The sequence below is a fragment of the Balaenoptera acutorostrata genome, chromosome 15 (genome assembly GCF_949987535.1).
Source record: "Balaenoptera acutorostrata chromosome 15, mBalAcu1.1, whole genome shotgun sequence".
Taxonomy (NCBI): domain Eukaryota; kingdom Metazoa; phylum Chordata; class Mammalia; order Artiodactyla; family Balaenopteridae; genus Balaenoptera; species Balaenoptera acutorostrata.
In genome coordinates this window covers 24,258,283-24,264,964 of record NC_080078.1, presented here as the reverse complement: position 1 = coordinate 24,264,964, position 6,682 = coordinate 24,258,283, and the positions used below count along the sequence as shown (strand labels likewise).

At 42.1% G+C, this 6,682-nt stretch overlaps 1 non-coding gene across 1 annotated transcript; it reads left to right on the top strand.

Moving 5' to 3' along the window:
• Positions 1-6,258: 6,258 nt before the first annotated feature.
• LOC114238631 (U6 spliceosomal RNA) lies at positions 6,259-6,365 on the top strand. Its single transcript, XR_003623951.1, has one exon. It is a non-coding gene; the product is annotated as a U6 spliceosomal RNA (small nuclear RNA).
• The last annotated feature ends 317 nt before the right edge of the window (positions 6,366-6,682 follow it).

The following is a 6,682-nucleotide window of genomic DNA, read 5'->3' as shown; positions in this document are numbered from 1 at the left end:
GGGAAAAGAACTCCAGTCCTTTATGGCAGTGGTGTTTATATGCAGCAGCTTTGGGGCAACCACAGGAGTAGATTAAATGAGGCGACTTTTCACCAAGAGCAGCTGTAAATCTGCCTTCCTCCAGGATGTATGTACAGTGCTCTGGGGAGGAGTACGTGTATGTAATTGGCGGAAGGAGGCATTAGTGGCGACATTTCAGAATCAGCTGGGGTGCTTTAAAAATATCCAGTTGCCCCACTGCAGACCATTTAAATCTGATTTCTGGGGGTGAGGCCCAGACATCTTGGTGGTGGTTTTTTTTTTAGTCCAAAGTGATTCCCAAGAGTAGCCAGGGTGGAGAATCCATTCAATCACAGTGAAGAGGTTGCAATGAAGGGGACCTGTGGGCCATACCTTTATTTATTTGTTTGTTTGCTTGTTTATTTATTTTGGCTTCACTGGGTCTTAGTTGTGGCACACGGGACCTTTAGTTGTGGCCTGCAGGATCTTTTTTTTTTTTAGTTGCAGCATGTGGACTCTTAGTTGTGGCGTGTGGACTTCTTAGTTGCAACATGTGGACCCTTAGTTGCGGCATGCATGTGGGATCTAGCGCCCTGACCAGGGACTGAACCCAGGCTGCCTGCATTGGGAGTGTGGAGTCTTACACACTGGACCACCAGGAGTCTTACCCACTGGACCACCAAGTCCTGTGGGCCATATCTGATTGAAGACAGTATTTTCTTTCAGAAATTTGAATTTGCTGCTAATATTGAAACAAGGAGACTGCAAATACAAACCTAAATTTCTAGCTTATTTCCTTTGAAAACTCGGAAGCAATAGCAATACTGGGCTACAGTCACCTCTAACCCCTAATGTCTTGCCCAGCCTTTTTCACTCACTTTATTATCTCCCTGTCCACTGCAGACATTGGATTTGGGGACCTCGCAGGGATTAAGAGCAGGTGTCAGTGACCTATAGCTCTTGGGCCAAATCTGGCTCGCTGCCTGTATTTGTATGGCCTGTAAGCTAAGAATGGTTTTTACATTTTGAAACTGGCGGGGGAAAAGTGAAAGAAGAGTATTTCATGACACATGAAAAATTAAATAAAATTCAAATTTCAGTGCCATATTGGAACGTGGATCTTGGCCATGCTTATTCGCTTATGTGCTGTATGTGGCTACATTTGTGCCACAACAGCAGACTGTGTGGTCCCAAAGCCTCAGATATTTACTACCTGTCACTTGTTACAAGTTTGTTGATTAAGAGAATAAGATTTAGAATCAAAGAAAGCTAGGTTTGAACCCTGTATCTATTATTAGCTATCAGAGAGAATTTGGGCAAATTCCATCACCTCTGTAAAATGCAGAGAAGAAATCTTACCCTGCAGGGGGCTGTGATGATGTCTGCTAGGTGACAATGTTCAGCCTGCAGCCTAGTGCTGAGAAAGTGCACAATACATTGTACCCAACAGAAGAGGGAGACTGAAAATCACCCTCTTTGAGATTGATAGCGTTTTTCAATGAATAACAGAAAAAGAGCCAGGGGTCCTTAACTATAAAAAAAAAAAGTTCATTGCTCTTCTCCTAAAGAGGTGACATTACTATGTCATTAAAATCACTTTGCGGCAATTCAAATGGAGTTATTGTTCTACATTAGATATCTTTTAAGTGTAAAAACTGCAATATTTATCAAATACAAAATCACCTTTTTACTCGACACTATTAATTATTGGCTTTGTTATCATATAGAAGCCTTGGAAATAATTACCCATTTAGCATTAATAATAATTTAGTTTGTTTAGAAAATGAACTGTCCATACAGAGTGAAAACTGTCTTTTCTATGATATCACTTTATATTTACATTGGAAGTTTATTAATTATCTAGAAGCTGATATTGTCAATTTCCCCCCAAAATGAATTTTCCTCTGTTTGATCAAAGTTGACCAAATAAAAGACTTGGCTGTACATATTTATAATCTAATTAAATCATCAGAACTGATCATACACTTAAAATACACATAACTTAACATTTACCATTTTAACCATTTTAAAGTGTACAGTTGTGTGGCATTAAGTACCATTCACAATGTTGTACAGCCATAACCACTATCTAGTTCCAGAACTTTTTCATCATCCCCAAAAGAAACCTGGTACCCACTAAGCACTCATTTCCAATTCTCCCTCTCACCCCATTCCCTAGCAACCACTAATCTGCTTTTTCTCTCCATGAATTTGCCTATTCTGGATATTTCATTCAAGTGACATCATATAGCATGTGGCCTTGTGTACCTGGCTTCTTTCACTTAGCATAGTGTTTTCAAGGTTCATCTGTGTTGTACCGTAGCATGTATCAGTACTTCATTTTTTTTTGTGGCTGAATAATATTTCATTGTATGGATATCCCATGTTTTGTTTATTCATTCAGCCACCGATAGACATTTGGGTTGTTTCCATTTTAGGGCTAGTGTGAATAGTGTGGTGATGAACATTCATGCATGTGTTTTTGTTTGAAAATCTGTCAGGAGTTCTAATATCAAGATGCTTTCAGACAGTGCTAAGTGTCTGAAAAAAAATGAGCTGGATGGACAGTAAAAGGACTGAGACCTGGACGAAAAGGGTCTTGATAATGCATTTGCTTGCTTGCATGATACCTGACTTACCTCCTCGAATGCAAGGGCCATGAGGGCCAGGACTGTAGGTATGTTCACTGCTGTACCTTGAGAGATTGAATATACAAACAGACAATGCCCAGACCACATATAAAAATAGAACTCTGACTCACAATCTGCAGCAACCAGCCCAGGAAACCAACCCATTATCACTAGTAACCAGCCTAGGAAGCCAGCCTGCTCTCTCTAAGTCAGACTTGGAGGACCACTGTCTTCAGCAGCCAGCCCAGAAGCCAAATAATAACCCACGTACAATCAGCCCTAAATGACCAGGACTTGATTCATAACTGACAGCCTTCCTAATTTTTGTCCCCTCTTCTAACTAGAGGGACCAACCAGAGAAAGCCAAACGTTCATGCTTAACCAATCACACAGGATGCCCTGCTTCTAGTTAGCCTACCTCCAACTTCCCTGTGCCAACAGCCTCCAGTCGGACACACCTGGCTCCTTCTCTCATCTCCCTTTCTTTAACTATAAAGCTTTCCCACTCCTCTGCCTGCCTCTGAGTCTCTGCCAAAAGGCAATTGATGAGGGCTGACTCCCTTGCTCTAGCAAGCTCTGAATACGTAGCTTCATTATGTTCTCCTTTGGATGGTCTTTGTCTATTTCCACAACCTCCATCTCCTGGACAGGGCCTGGCACACAGAGGGGGCCTGGTCAGTAGCTGTTGATGGTGTGAACACACATTGCTGAGGAAGGGCCTGTGTGGTGCTATCACAATCCCCTGCCTGGGCACTCAAGCCCACAGCACACTCTCTGGTCTTATCCCAGCCCCACTCTCTCTTTAGAACTCCAGACCTGCACACACAGCAGCTGACATGCCATCTCTGCCTGGACATCCACAGACCCCTGGGACTCAATGTGTCCCACATCTACTGGCCACCTCCCCCCCTTCCTTCTACAGCTCTTCACCTGGTTTCATCGTCCAGGGTCCCCCCAGTGCCCAGCCTGGAACGTGGGAGTCAGCCTACCTCCTTCTCATTCTCCCCAACCAATAATCTGTCAGTAAGTCCTGTTGGTTCTACTCCAGAATGCCTGGTGAATCCACCCCTTCTTCTGGCTCCATTCCTGGGACAGGCCCTTGCTGCAGCAACAGCCCAGAACTGGTCTAGCTGCCTTCAGTCTGGTCTCCTCCAAAACAGCCAGGGGACACTCCCCTGAACAACCCATTTCTGACCAGGAGATGCCCCTGCAGAGTGGCCTTCCAGCCACCCTCAGATTAGAGTCTAAACCTAAGAGAAGGGAATTCCCTGGCTATCCAGGGGTTAAGACTCTGCGCTCCCAATGCAGGGGGCACAGGGTTCCATCCCTGGTTGGGGAACTAAGATCCTGCTCACCACATCACGCGGCCAAAATAAATAAAGAAATAAGTAATAAACCTAAGAGAAGAGTTTTTCTGGAGCCTCCCAGACCTGGTCCCTGCCCACATTCCCAGCTTTAAATCTGGTCCAGCCTATACTCTAACCATGAGCACGCCAGGCAACTGCACTCTCTGCCCTCCCTCCCTCCCCTCGCTTAACTTGGCAGGTAGCTCCTCTTCTTCAAGCCTCAGTGAGTCACTGCCTTGGTGGGGAAGCCTCGTCCTGACTGCCATGATCTCCTCCTCTTACCCGATCAATTATTCTGGGCTCCTTACACTAAGGTGAGATTTGCTGGTCAGTTCCCCACTCCCTGCCCCATTGTGTAAATTCCTTGAGGGCAGAAATTTTAGTTTTTAACCTTTGTCATCTCAGAACAAAATACAACGCCTGGCACTTGGCAGATATCAAAATGTCAATACTTGTTGAGCAAATAAATGTTTGTGCAAGAAAAGAACCATAACAGGGCTGGATTACCCAACAGACTTTAGGGCTGGTACTGAAAGAGGGGAACCCCCCGAAATTATTTGGAAAGATTTTGATATGTGATAGTTGAATAAAAGCAATGAGATCATCATTCTGAGAAAATAGAGGAAATGAGGATTTTGTTGGACTTCCTTACATTCCTCTTGCTGCCTAGGTTTTTTATTTCCTATTTTATTTTATTTATTTATTTACTTATTTATTTTTTAGAAGAATTTTTTAAAAACATTTTTTATTTCTTTAATGTTGTATCTATTTTATCTATTTACTTTTGGCTGCATTGGGTCTCTGTTGCTGTGCGCGGACTTTCTCTAGTTGCGGCAAGCGGGGGTCACTCTTTGTTTTGGTGCACAGGCCTCTCATTGCGGTGGCTTCTCTTGTTGTGGAGCACGGGCTCTAGGCGCGTGGGCTTCAGTAGTTGTGGCACACAGGCTCAGTAGTTGTGGCGCACAGAATTAGTTGCTCTGTGGCATGTGGGATCTTCCCGGACCAGGGCTTGAACCCGTGTCCCCTGCATTGGCAGGCGGATTCTTAACCACTGGGCCACCAGGGAAGCCCATATTTTCAATTTTATTTATTTTTTTATTTCATTTCATTTTCTTCCAGTTTTATTGAGATGTAATTGACATACAGCACTGTACAAGTTTAAGGTGTACAGCATAATGATTCGACTAATGTACATCATGAAGCAATTATCACAGTAAGCTTAGTGAACATCCCTCATGTCATATAGATACAAAAGTAAAGAAATAGAAAAAAAGTATCTTTTCCTTGTGATGAGAACTCGAGATTTACTCTCTTAACTTTCATACATAACACACAGCAATGTTCATCATATTTATCATGTTGTATATTACACCGCTAGTGCTCATTTATCTTGTAACCGTCTAGGTTTATTATTATTATTATTATTATGTTCTCAATTGTATTTGTAATACTTGACACATGAAACTTGCTTTTGAAGAAATTTTAGGAATACTGAGGATATGAACAATTATATAACTCGTTATTAGCTTTTTAACAAATTTTATTTATTTATTTTTGACTGCAATGGGTCTTCGCTGCTGTGCGCGGGCTTTCTCTCGTTGCGGCGAGCGTGGGCCACTCTTCTTTGCGGTGTGTGGGCTTCTCATTGCGGTGGCTTCTCTTGTTGTGGAGCACGGGCTCTAGGCTTGCAGGCTTCAGTAGTTGTCGTCCGTGGGCTCTAAAGCGCAGGCTCAGTAGTTGTGGCACATGGGCTTAGTTGCTCTGCGGCATGTGGGATCTTCCCGGACCAGAGCTTGAACCCGTGTCCCCTGCATTGGCAGGCGGATTCTTAACCACTGCACTACCAGGGAAGCCCTCATTATTAACTTTTTAAAAATTAGGATCTGCAGGAAAGATTTCTTTCATAGTTCTTCCCTTCCTTCCAAATACAATCTTAACCTCTGTTGATCAGATGTATGTTTTTAAGTTTTGTGTCTCCCTCTGTGCCTAGCTTCCATGGAGGTCTGCATTGAACCTGTGGCCCATATTTTATAATTATGCAATACTTTTCTGACTACTAACTTCTCAGATTATTATTTAACCTTCATTTTTCTTTTTTATTACTTTACTTTTCAAGCTTAACTGTACCATGGTTGTTGCTGCTTTTTTAGTTAACAGACTTTATTTTTTATAGCAGTTTTACAGAAACAGCAGGTTTATAGAAAAATTGAGCAGAAAGCACAGAGAGTTTCCATATATTCTCTCTTCCTTAAGTTTCTCCTGTTATTAAAAACTGGCATCGGGTGCTCGCTTCGGCAGCACATATACTAAAATTGGAACGATACAGAGAAGATTAGCATGGCCCCTGCGCAAGGATGACACGCAAATTCGTGAAACGTTCCATATTTTTAAGAGAAATGAGTTTCAAGCATTTTTGTTGGAAACATTTTTGCTAAAGACATTAAAGCTGACTCTGGGTCTTACACAACTAAATTAGCTGGAGAAGATAGAATGCTCTTTTTGTATTTTTATTTGTTGTTAAGTATTAACCAGCAAGCAAATTTTAAGACCAGGAATTATTGACCCCATAATTCTATCTTTTTAATAAAATTTAATTCAATAAAAATTTTAATTTTTTCAAAAAAAAAACTGGCATTGGTGAAATACATTTGATACAGCTGATGACCCCATATAGGTATGTTATTATTAACTAAAGTTCATAACTCA